Source organism: Periplaneta americana, chromosome 5 (genome assembly GCF_040183065.1).
Source record: "Periplaneta americana isolate PAMFEO1 chromosome 5, P.americana_PAMFEO1_priV1, whole genome shotgun sequence".
Lineage (NCBI taxonomy): Eukaryota > Metazoa > Arthropoda > Insecta > Blattodea > Blattidae > Periplaneta > Periplaneta americana.
Genome location: NC_091121.1, coordinates 138296209 through 138309206, shown reverse-complemented (window position 1 = coordinate 138309206; position 12998 = coordinate 138296209).

Here is a 12998-nt window from a genome sequence, read left to right as displayed (position 1 = left end):
GTGCAGCTCTCATCCTGGAGATACGAGTGTTATTCTCTCTGCTTCGACGTGCGAACTATTTTATTCATTCTGCAGTTCCCTCTAGTAGCTATGACATGAATACCACGAGTGTCGGTAATTTTCCCATTTTCCCCATTTGTGACATTGAATACAACGCTAACAATACTGTTATGATCCTCTCAGGTCCTCAAGCGTCAACTGCAATTTGTTAACCGCCCCTCATTCGGCTGAGTGTCAACAGACACCTGTCCTACTACAATACCGACGAGCAACTGGTGTTCTGGAGCACCTGAGAGTGGTGACATTTTCCAGTGCCAGATTTTGCAACTCGCAAAGTTCGTATAGTAATAGAACATTATTTGTTTATCTTAGAAACATAGGTTATATAGCTTTATAAATACGAATTGTATTTAATCTGAGTTACAATTTATAATATTTCATGGAAATACTTCACTAAAAAGCTTTTCATAAATGTACACTTTGAAGAAAACTTTTGTAGTTCCAGCATCATCGTAATTGATAATCCAAAATTTGTTTGAGGATACATTAGAATTGTGCACTGACTGGCAGGAAATAAAGTATCTAAATCGATTTTATTTCAAGGGTTAATGTTGTGTACATAATGAGAAAATGAATCACCTAAATAAAGCAGGATAAGGAATCATATAATCCAATTAGTTCAAGTGCACCGCTATGACATGACTTGTGAGGACCGATGAAGAGATGAAGAGGATGTTTGGAACTTAATAAGATTATACAAGAAGAATAATAATTGCTAAAATTCTTTAGGAAGGGAATAAATTTTGTCATCATCTTTGAAGGTAACAATCTCATAAGTTCTAAATCTCAGCAGACCTAAGTTCAGAACTTTTAAAAGTAAAGTTAGAAATTTCATGCAATTGAATGTTTTTTTTTTGTATTGTCCATAGTGTCATTAAAATTTTATAAGTAAAAGTTGTTCCATTTGACACCACCATCGCACCTGAACGTTTGTCACACAATCACACGAACACTCTGCATACATTGTTTCAAATATGCGCCTACCGTGTCAGGAGATGTGGAACGATACTTTTAAATTTTATAGGACACTGTTAACTTACTTTAATAAATTAACTTTCAAATTATAATTTTAGTTAATTGTACCAACACTATCCACATCTGTGGACTAATGGTAGCACGTCTGACTGTGAAGCTAGAGGCCCGGGTTCAAATCCTGGTTGGGACAAGTTACCTGTTTGAGGTTTTGTCCCGGTGTTTTTCCTCAAAACATTAAGAGCAAATGCTGGGTATCTTTCATACTAGATAACCATAGGAATTGATAGAGCGTCGTAAAATGGTCATTTAAAAAACACGTCACTACAAAAGTTAACGTTGTACAATGAACATATTTGTGTATATTTCACTCTCCTTTTAATTACAAAATATATTAAACATGATTCATGTTCCTTGTGCAGACTGTACCGTTGCTCTACAGTTATTCTCTGCAAAATACATAGCTTTTGTTGCTACCTTCTACAGCCGTGTTCATTAATGACCAATAAACATTTTCATTTACTGTGACAAAACGTGTTTAAGGGCCAAGAACTGGAATTGTAAGAAAATGAATTAGAATGTAAGAAAGGCGAAATCTTTCCTCTGCCAAACCAAAAAGACATAGTTTGCTAATAGGTGTTATTTACAACACAAGGAAGCCAGGTGCAATTGAACTGAAAGAGGAGAAGTGGGAGGAGAAATTTAAAAGGTACGCAAAAAGCGTCCTTGCTAAGGGTTCGGGACTGAAAGAAACTGAATATGTGAGCTCCAAGCCTGTTGGCCACTTGTCTCACTCCGGGTTACGCTGCTCCACTTAAGGAGCTCTAGAAAATTTTGAAGGGGAAAAACCGAAAATGGACGTAACTTCTTCAGCTAGGTGCAAAGGAAAGAAGGATTTTAAATATGGAAGAAAATGATAATGTTATAACAAACTCATGGAAAGCTACTTCACGTTGAGATACTTCTATGATCAGAGGAAGACAATCTCATGTCGTTCTGAGTAAATCTTGAATATTTACTGGTTACTACAATGATTACCATCCTGTCTCTATGTAAAGATATTAAGCAAGAACTATTAAAAATATTTCTATTATGCAGACTGCACTTTGGGCTAAGAACAACTCAAAGGATGATTGAGTTCGTTCGAAATCTAGAGTAAATTAGGGTCGTTACTGACAACCCAGAGTTAAGACCATTATTTCTTTTCTATTTTATTCCGAATTTAATTAATTTACAAACACGGCCACTTATTTTCTTATAAGTAAACTAAAATTACCTATAGTTCTAAATTGTTATCGTTGTGTTTTAAAATCGTGTAGGCTTCTGGATAATTTAAATGGATGATTATAAAATCTTCATTCATTTTTCTGTAAATAGCTGATTTCGTGTATCATTTGTGCGTGGTGTGAATGATGCTTACTCAGGAAGAGTGAATAACTGTTTGAGTGCACGTTTACAGGAATTATCGTATCAGGAGCTTCAGAAAGACTGCAGGCGGAAATTCCATAAATTCGTTCTCACCAGGACTAACATCAGTCGGTTGATTCAGAAATTCAAGACAACGGGCAATAATGTGCAAGATGTGAAACGTTCCGAAGGCCCGGGGTATTGGCCGAAGCAACAGGTAGGCAGTGCAGTAACACGAAGTATAAAATCATCAACGAAGATTCTAAGCCACGAGCTGGCTTTACCACAGCGGGCAGTATAAGATCCTCCATTACGAGAAACCATATTAAGATCGAGCATAAGCTGCAAAATGAGGACTGTGCCGTTCTTCAAGCAATGTGTGTAGACCTGTTGAAGGTAGTGGAGGAGGACGATTTGATGGAATATGTGCAGTTTAGCGATGAAGCCACCTTCCACACGTGCGTAACTGTTAACTGACAATTACAGAGTGTGGGCGAAGTAACAACCACAGACGATCCTCCAGCGGGAACGGCACTAACTATCTGGATATACTGATATTTGAACAATTGAGACAGGATTAAATTTTGCAAACGGTGGAATCTCATTTCGCAACGTTTGTTCGTGAGTACTAGGACGCCACATTTCCACGTATGTAGGTGGTTTATTGGAGGATCTCCACACATATTTACTCCACGATCTCCGGATCTCTTACACCCCTCGATTATTTTGCATAGAAATACATAAAGTCGCAGGCGTAGAGGGACAAGATCAACTCCACTGACCAGCTAAAATGTCATAGCCGGCTTGCAATGTATGGCAACTACTGTGCTGACAAATGTGTTTCATGCAACTGAGATCCGCTGGGATAATGTCTGAGCGCCGTATGAGGAAATGGGTAGCGGAGGGACGTGACTGAGCAAGTATGGTACAGCCTATCGGATACCACGCCGCATTCCTGCCGTGATTTCAGAGCTGGTGTTCAGACAGTAGGCCTATGTCTAGATATGCAGAGTAATCATGTCAAACTTGCTTAGTTGAAAATTCATGGATTAATATGTGCTAATGTTTACTGGTTCTAATCTAATAAACAATTTTTCTCAAAAACTGATCTAGATTTTAATCCCACTCTAAAAATAATTACAATTTATTTTTTACGTGGTTACGTCTTTAAAAACAGATCGATATATTGAGTACCAGAACAGAAACGGCGATGTAACGTTTATATATCTGTCTGCCTACCTGCCTGTCTGACTATTTACTATTTATGTATTTACGTATTTACTTATGTATTTTCGAATTTACTTATTTACTTATATATTTACATATTTACTTATGTATTTACTTACGTATTTACTTATGTATTTACTTACGAATTTACTATTTACTTACGTATTTATTATTTATTTATTTATTTATTTATTTATTTATTTATTTATTTATTTATTTACACTGGCAGAGTTAAGGTCATAAGGCCTCCTTTTCCACTCAACCAGGGTAGGGTGATCACTTCCGATACTGTAACATCGTCACTAATAAGACGATTGGAATAAATGTTCTCACTTTCGATCGGAAATACGACTACGATGACAGCATGACCTTGAGTTGGCGCAGTGCATGGCTCGTGACACTGGCTGTTTTTCTGACTTGGGCTAGAATTTCCGAACAGTATATCTCGCGAATCCGAGGTCCTAGCGCTCTGTTTTTTGTGCCAAACGAAAGATCTCGCTTAGGTGTGTCGAGGTAAGCCAGACGTATTTACGTATTATGTTCCCGACATAACCACATCCCGATTTTTTTTCCATATGAAATATAGTTTCTTCATTTATTAATTATACCCAACTTAAATTTTTATCAAATTACATCGATGGCCCAGAACCAGACCGTTCCAAGTCCATTTTACAATTTTTTTTTCAGGAGAGCTATTTTAAACTCCTGACATTCAAAGCTGTATGAAACAATTTGGAATAGCTTCATAGCAACTTTATGTAGAGGAATATTTACAATTTTGTTGGATTCATATATGCAGACAATAACGGCAACACAATGAAACTCACATTTCTCTTATAAAAATTTGGATTTAGAACAGTGTGGTTCTCAGCCATCAACTTATAAATAATAATAATAATAATAATAATAATAATAATAATAATAATAAAAATAATAAATAATAATATATTTATTTATTTATTATGATAGTGTTAAGGCTGTCAGGCCTTCTCTTCAACGCCTCCAGAAATATGTATAATTACAAAATTAAATAATAACGTTCATTCAAACAAAACAACAAAGTTTACAATTAAAGTACCGCAGAACAAAAAGATAATGCAAAAAAATGATGCATTTTAGATTTGTATAGTATTAAACAAAGTTTAAGATGTACATATATTAATATTATTAGTTAAAAAAATAAACGGGAAAGAGCAACTAATAATGCAAACAAAGAATACAATAATAAATGACTATACAAAGGCTGTAATCGACACATCTAGTAAGTTAAATGAATTGCTTTGGAAAAAAATGCGTTTCTATATTAATTTTGAATTTCGATAGCGTCCGATAATCCGTGATGTCATTCGGTAGAGATTCCAAAGATGAGGTAATGATACTGTATAGGAGGATTAATATAATGACGTCATGTGCTGAGGGATATAAATAAATGTGATCCCGTACAGTAGTGAGAAACTGAAAACGTGCTGCTAAATAAGTAGAAGTAGAGAAATGCAAGACTTTAAATAGCAGTGCCAGTGAATGCATGATTCTTCGTTCCTTCAGGCGTACTCAAGATAGCAGCTCGAGAGATGCTGTTACATGATCTAATTTACGCGTGTTGCAGATGTATTTTATTCACATATTATTATGAGCACACTGTAATCTCTCAGCTAGGTTATGGGTTACATTTCTAAGCAAGGAACCGCAATAATCAAAATGGGGCATCACAAGCGTCTGAATAAGTAGGCCTATCTTTTTTTGACTAAATGGTAGAAATTGTCTCATGTGCTTTAAAGACTGGAGCAACGAGAATATTTTCTTACATTATGTTACCTGACTATTCCAATTTGGGTCATTGTCCAAAAAGGAACCGAGATTCTTAACGGTTTCAGCATAGTCTATTGATTTACCATTTAGCTTTGTGTGTGATAGGTTATCGCGGTTAAGTATTCCAAGCAGATGTTGATGTCCCATTACAATAGAATGAGATTTTCTGGGTTTAACTTTAATCCAAACTTATGAGCACACATGGAGTTAGAGTTCAAACCATCATTCGTACTTATTGCGACATTCATTTCGTCGGGGTGGAAGTGAATGTATTTGGAGGAATTATGAAATCTGTCCAGCATTGTGAGCAAGAAACTGCCACTAAACTGCGTATTACGTATATAACAGAACTTCCTTGATTTGCCAGAGTCCCAGTTCAAATATTACGACAATACCTATATTATATTAGAATTTAAGCTCCATTAACGCTAAAGCTAATACGCGGGAAACAATTTTTTGACTCTTGTGGCAGAGATACAATATTTAAACGTTTAACTACATAGGAGCAGTAGTACTATAAGAACTGGACGAGATCGTCAGCGATCCTACACAAACAATAGAAAGAAACCAAAACTTGGGCAAAAATGAAAGACACGTTAACTTATGCGCTACTGGTATTATAATCGCTTAGACGTCCAGCAAGGTGCCCACAAATGTTCTGTAACTCACTCCAAAAAGGATGTAAAATAACCTCACCTGTGTTTCAGTATTAAGGGAGGGTCTCATCCCACCGTGTATAGAATTGTCATGAGTAGTGACTTCATGTCATTCAAGGATATTGAGTATAGCGTTATTATCGTATTATTAGATTTATTATTATTATTATTAATATAAAAATATCATAATTATTATTATCACAACATTCTCAATGCAAGAAAATCACAAGCAATACTAGTAGGACATCAACGTCTATTACGCAATATTACTCCTGCTCTTCTAGTCAAGTTAAACGACACAATAATTCCTTTTGCTTCCTGTGTTAAAAACCTTGGAGTTTACTTTAATAAACATTTAAACTGGAATAACCAAGTAACCCATATTATCAAGAAAAGTGCTTTCCATAGTACATTCCTTAAACAGCATTCGAAAATTCCTTCCGCTATCACTCAAGAAATTACTAGTGGAAACACTAGTAATGTCCCACTTCGATTATTGTGATTCTCTACTGACTGACCTCAATGTCAACCAGTCGCAAAGATTACAACGTGTTCATAATTCTTGTGTTCGCTTCGTCTGCGATGTCCGTCGCGCCGACCACATTACCCCATCCTTCCAACTCTAAACTGGCTACGGCTTAACGAACGTAGACATTTTCATTCTCTTGTTCTCCTTTTCCAAGTCCTCCACACATTTACACCTACCTACCTTGCCTCCCGTTTCAGTTACCTGTCATCATATTATAATCTCTTCACACGCACGCAAAATAGCCGCATACTAGCCATACCAACACATAAGACAACATCGTATTCATCATCATACACAATCTCGCTCTCGCGCTTGTGGAATACCCTACCCAGTGACATCACAGACTGTCGGAATTTAGTAGCGTTCAAAAGCAAACTTATTAATAATTTTTTTACTGCGTAGAGTAGGTTTAATTTTTACTAAGTTAATAAAAAAAATCTCTCTTCTTAACTTTTGCAATAAACTGTCTAGCATTTATTGGGCAATTAATATTTTAGTACTTTGATTTTTATTGTATTTGTAAATTTAATATTAATTTTAATTATAATTGTAATAGTACTCTTAATTTTGTAGTTGTAATCCCCTGGTAGAGGGGAAGAGAAGGCCTGATGGCCTTATCTCTACCAGGTTAAATAAATAAATAAATAAATAAATAAAATAAATAAAATAATACCACGAAAATCTTGTACAGAAATGTGTCTCAGAGAAGCGGCATTAACTAAAAGTATATTTTATTAGGATCGTAGAATTGTTAGAGGTTTCAAAGTAATAAAACTAAGTTGATAAGCAATAAGTCTAAGTGTTTTGCTGTCATTAAATTGTCCAATTCGAGTAATGGAAATCTCAATTATGACAACAAAGTAAGAGTTATAATATACTGCTTACTAAGAAACGAAAGACAATGGTCGCCTTTGGACATCATAGGATAAATGGGTTTGGATGGGGAGGGCCCAGGTTAAATATACAGTGATACGGAATACCTAGACGTTGACGTGGATAGCTGAACCGCTGAGTAGTGTCTGTTTTGTTGATTTTAAAATATATTACTACAGACGTGGACAAATTATTAGACTAAAATGTGTTTTTTTGGAAACATAATATAATTCGTCATATCAACTATCAGTGTAATTCACGGAGTCTCTATTGTTGTAAATATGATTGTTTTACATCTTCTGGTATATTTTTCCAGTGGTTAAGTATATTTTAGCTGGCTGATTTTGGTACTACTGGTGTCTTAATTATATACTGCAGAAGATATTCAACAGTCTGTTCTTCCATGGCCTGCAAGAAGATCGGACATGAACGAAATTGAAAATCTTTGATCCATACTGAAGAAGAAAGTAAACAAAAAGAGGCTTACAACAAAACATGGACTCATTTAAGCACTGTCTGATATCTGGCTAAATGATGCTGATATTCAAAGAAAGTGTCAAACTTCGGTTTCCAGCATCCCTGACAAAATCAACGTGTTAATAAAGAATAAGGGAATGTTCACAAAATATTAGTAACCTCGAGACTCAATTTTCTGTTCATTATTTCCGTGCAAAATACATTTTTGTTCATTATTTCTGCCGATAAATACAGCTTTGTTGCACATAAAATTAATTTAGTCTAATAATTTGTCCACGTCTGTATAATCGTTTTTTGGATCTTATGTTAAAGTAATTGAAAATAAAGTGATAAAACCCTAGGGAAGGATAATATTTCTGATAAGCTGGACATAAGAGTAAGTTATGCTATTACATGATATCGGATGCTTTACACAACATTATCTAGGGAGAGGTATTTTGGAACATAGTTAGGGCCTTAGACCGTAGTAAAGGAAAATGAAATTTGTCTATTTTATGAGCAAATTTCAGACTTGTCTCAATTGTAATTTTTGAGTCCGACTTCCTTTTTTCGATATGAGTAGAACAACATGTTTTAATCTGTGTATTAAGTGTGTCCAAGAAGTCTGAAATAAATAAGCTGTTAAATATGAGTGATTAGTGTTATTGTTGAACATCCTATACCTTTATACAAAGCATCAAGATGCAAGATGACTACAGCGACAAGTAAGCCAGGGAGACGCAACGCGGCGCAAAATCTTAAATAACTTTGTTAATCCTTTAAATTTCTCTCTCTCTCTTTCCTCAATGTTTCTATGAACCACCGTCGGGATTTCAATCCCTCTCTTTCTCGTCTTCTCGCTCTGTCCTACCATCAAGTTGGCTTTAATTCGATATTTAAATAATTGAGTGTATTCGAATGAGGGAGAGGAAGCAAAGAAAAGTACGTTAATGAGTTTGAATGAAGAATAATCAAGCACCAGAATGAAATTCATCTCTATTTCTCTCTTTCCATCTTAGTATTTCATATTACATTCCAAATGAAGCAAAATGCTGGAAGAACAAGGACACTGTAACATTATTTTAATTTATTTGTATTAAACATGTTTATGTGTAAATTTGTTTTCATGGTTCGAGTTTTAATGACAATAAATTAAAGCTATGTAGTAGTATTCTACTTCTCTATATTAGGAGGTAAGGATTGTACACTTGGAGTTAACACATCGCTGGTCGCTATATGAGTATTTTGCTCAGTTTCAAATTCAAAATGACAATCACACCAAAATGGAAATGGTTGCAAGTTTGTCCCTCTCTCTTGCTGACCTTATGAATGTTGCCTATTACCTACCAGGTGAAATTTCTTCGAACAAAGTACGATATTCTGTAGAGAAAATATTTATCATACTTGTAGCTCAGTTGTGATGGAAAATTTACTGTCATTCCTGTCATTACTTTTATTACTGTCCCTCTCTCTTGCTGACCTTATGAATGTTGCCTATTACCTACTAGGTGAAATTTCTTCGAACAATGTACGATATTCTGTAGAGAAAATATTTATCATACATGTAGCTCAGTTGTGATGGAACATTTACTGTCATTCCTTCATAAAGTCAATGGAATCCTATTTTATTCGGATTTATTACTTCCTTTTAAATGTTTCTAAACCTTCTACAAATGCAGGGATATCGCCAGGCAACTTAACCTTTATAAAATAAAATAAAAACATATATTCTGTAATATGAATTGGTTCGGGAAGTGTTAAAGCACGTATGGGCCGCATTTTCAAAGAAACTGTATATCATCATACATTAAAAGAAAACCCCAAGTTTCAATAAAACACGTGTTCTTACTTCAATTTGTCATACATTTCAAGAGTTATACTAGAAAAATCCTATGCTGCGCTAGACTTGCCAAAATGCTGGGTTTACGACCACTAGATTTAGGATTGTCATGGCGACCTCTGTTAAGAAATGTATTTCAGTATTTCCGAAAGATCTTGAAAAGTCCTTGAATCGTGAGAAATTTTTATACTTTTCTCTACCCTAACTTGTCTATAAAAGTCATTTTCAACAACTGACGTACAGTACAAATTTTTTCAGGCATTTAAATGTAATTATATTCTGACAATAAATTGCTATTACGATGATGCCATAGTTGACGTCATAGTATCTACTCCTTGATCCACTTAGGAAATTAATATCCCCTATTCTAGTTGACTATATAACATCAATTACTTGTCTATCTTTGGTGTAATGATTGCCATTCTTCCTTTATTTTGCATGAGAATTGTTCAATTGCCTATTATTTTACAATTTTGGGTAAAATGTTATTTTATATTCGGATGTTCGGTTCGTAAAATATGTCCTCACACAAAATAGATCAAATAGTTTTTATCGTCGGTTAGATTTAGCAAATATACTCAATATTAATTAAGTCATACAAATTATTTATTTTTTGTGTAATGGCAAAACCCATAACTTGCAGTTATTCGGCCAACACTATGAGTGTGACTCATAGATGTCACTTGTTCATAGAAGCAAACTAAGTGATCTACACTTAGTTCGTCAGAGACTATGTAGAGTGCACCACTGGTGGTGGCTCTATATTGTAGTCTAATAAATGAGTAAGAAATGTTGAGATGTCAAAGGGGAACTCGAGTGCTAAGAGTTAACTCCTGTGTTACCTGGAACACGGGCTTGCCCAACATACGTTATAAATTCAGGGTGTTTAGACCGGGATTTAAACCCGGCCCTATGACTTAAGAGCCCAGATTGCTAGGACCGAACCACAGTAATGGTTTATGTATATTATTGACAAACAAATTTAATAGTTTCTTACATGTTTATACCCCATCCCTGGAAGCAATAGGTTGGCTTGAACTATATAAGAAAAGAAATTTACATTCACTTCTCCTTCTCTTCGAAATATTGAACTATTCTATCCCTTCGTACCTGTCGTCTCGCTTCACTTACCTTCCTTCCCACCATAATCTGAACACACGCTCTCGTAATGAAACAATACAAACAATACCATCTCATCGCACCTCCTCATACTCATCCTCTTTCACAATAGCCAAGACTCTGGAATTCGCTACCTGCTAGCATCAGGGACTGTCGAAATAAAATAGAATTCAAACGCAAACTTACTAGGCACTTGGTCAGTAATTGAGAATCGTTCAGACATGGCTGCTTGTGAATAGTTATCTTATTCTAGCACAAAAGGTTTCAACATCCGGTAATTTCATCACTATATAATTTTATTATTCTAGATTTAATTTTTACTTAAGAAAAAAATCTTTCGTTGTTCTTAACTCCTACAATTAATTGTCTAGCCTTTATTAATCAGTTAATATTTTAGTACCGGTACTTTGATTTTTATTGCATTTATAAATTTAATATTAATTGTAATTCTAATTGAAATTGTGTTCTTAATATTGTATTGTAATCAGCTGGTAGAGGGGAAGAGACAGCCTGATGGCATTATCTCTACCACGTTAAATAAATATACAGTATATACTTCTATAATATATATACATATATATAATTACAATTAGAAGTACAATTAATTTATATAATGCATTACGTATATAGCGAACGTGCTTATACATTTACAGTACCAATTATTCATAATTATTATTAAATAATGTTTCAAGACTTTGCTGGAATAGCAAAATTACGGATGAGGCTTAGATCAAAGGTTAACAGCGTGTCAGTTTTGGAAGTGATAAACTACAACGCTACAATTCCTGCGGGAGAAATTAGAAGTCGATAGACACCCTTGATTGTGAGCATGTTGGAATTACGAAAGAGAGAATGATCCGTGAGTATCAAATTGAAGAGTGAGATTCAAATCTCGCTCATTTCATTTGGCCATTTTTATGACTTATACATACATATGATTATGTTTGAGCCCTCTACCACTATATTTTAAGCATGTTTTCTTCCAAAAGAATGGCAAGCCTTGTCTAAAAATTTGTGTTATTGTGCATGTCACTTGAAAACTGGCCTAGTCAGTAGATCGATGGATACAAATCTAGCGCAGTCCTTTCATAAAAATTAACTTAATGCGTTTTGGGAACACAATCTTCAATTGCAGGTAAAATAACCATAATGATTCAGTACATTTCAATTAATGATATCATTACTTCAGCAGGATTGGAAAATATTTTCTGTGAAATTTTGTACCGTGTAATGTCATTCATGTTTTTTTAAGGAAAAATAATGTCCAGTTACTTCTGTGAATTACAGAATAATTTTCATTTCATAAGGCAAAATAATGTCTTTCTACATGGGGCTATCGTATTAAGGTATAAGAATTAATTTTGATCAATTTTAAGTATAGAAAAATTAACAAACTCTGCAAAATGTTTAAGTTACTTTGGGCACACCGATATTTTGACCTGCATCTACCACGTAATTATTTATACCATAGTCTCTTGTTTAGCAGTGTCTTGAGATTTACAAATAATTATTAATAACATTGGAGTTTCGACGAATATATACAGTAATTATTAAGGTATCCAGTCTCAAACTGTTTGGTTTATGACAAATTCTTGCTTTAGTGGCCGAATGCATGAACGTCGCTGCTTCTTAGGTTTACCGGAATAAAGTTAAGGGAAAAACTCCATCAAAATTTTCTAATTTATACTCCCTTAGGTAGGTTATATTTGATTGAACATGATTCGAGGTGGAAGGTCTATTCGAGTCCGATGGTCGGTTCAAATACATATTAAAATGTAATATGTAGCTAGTCAGCAGTGAAGGGAAAAAGAAACCAGCAACCCTAACCCATTATCTCCTCACTTAATTACTTCATGATTTATGCCTTTTTGGTATCACTTGTGAGATTCAGACCTGTCTTCGGACAGTTGACTAAACAAAACAATAAAATTTGCCAATACATATAAATTTAATAATAAAATACACGTTTTTCTCAATTTTGTAACAGTGTTCATTAAAATGGATAAAATACATTAAAAATTGAGAAAATATATATAAAAGTTGTATGAGC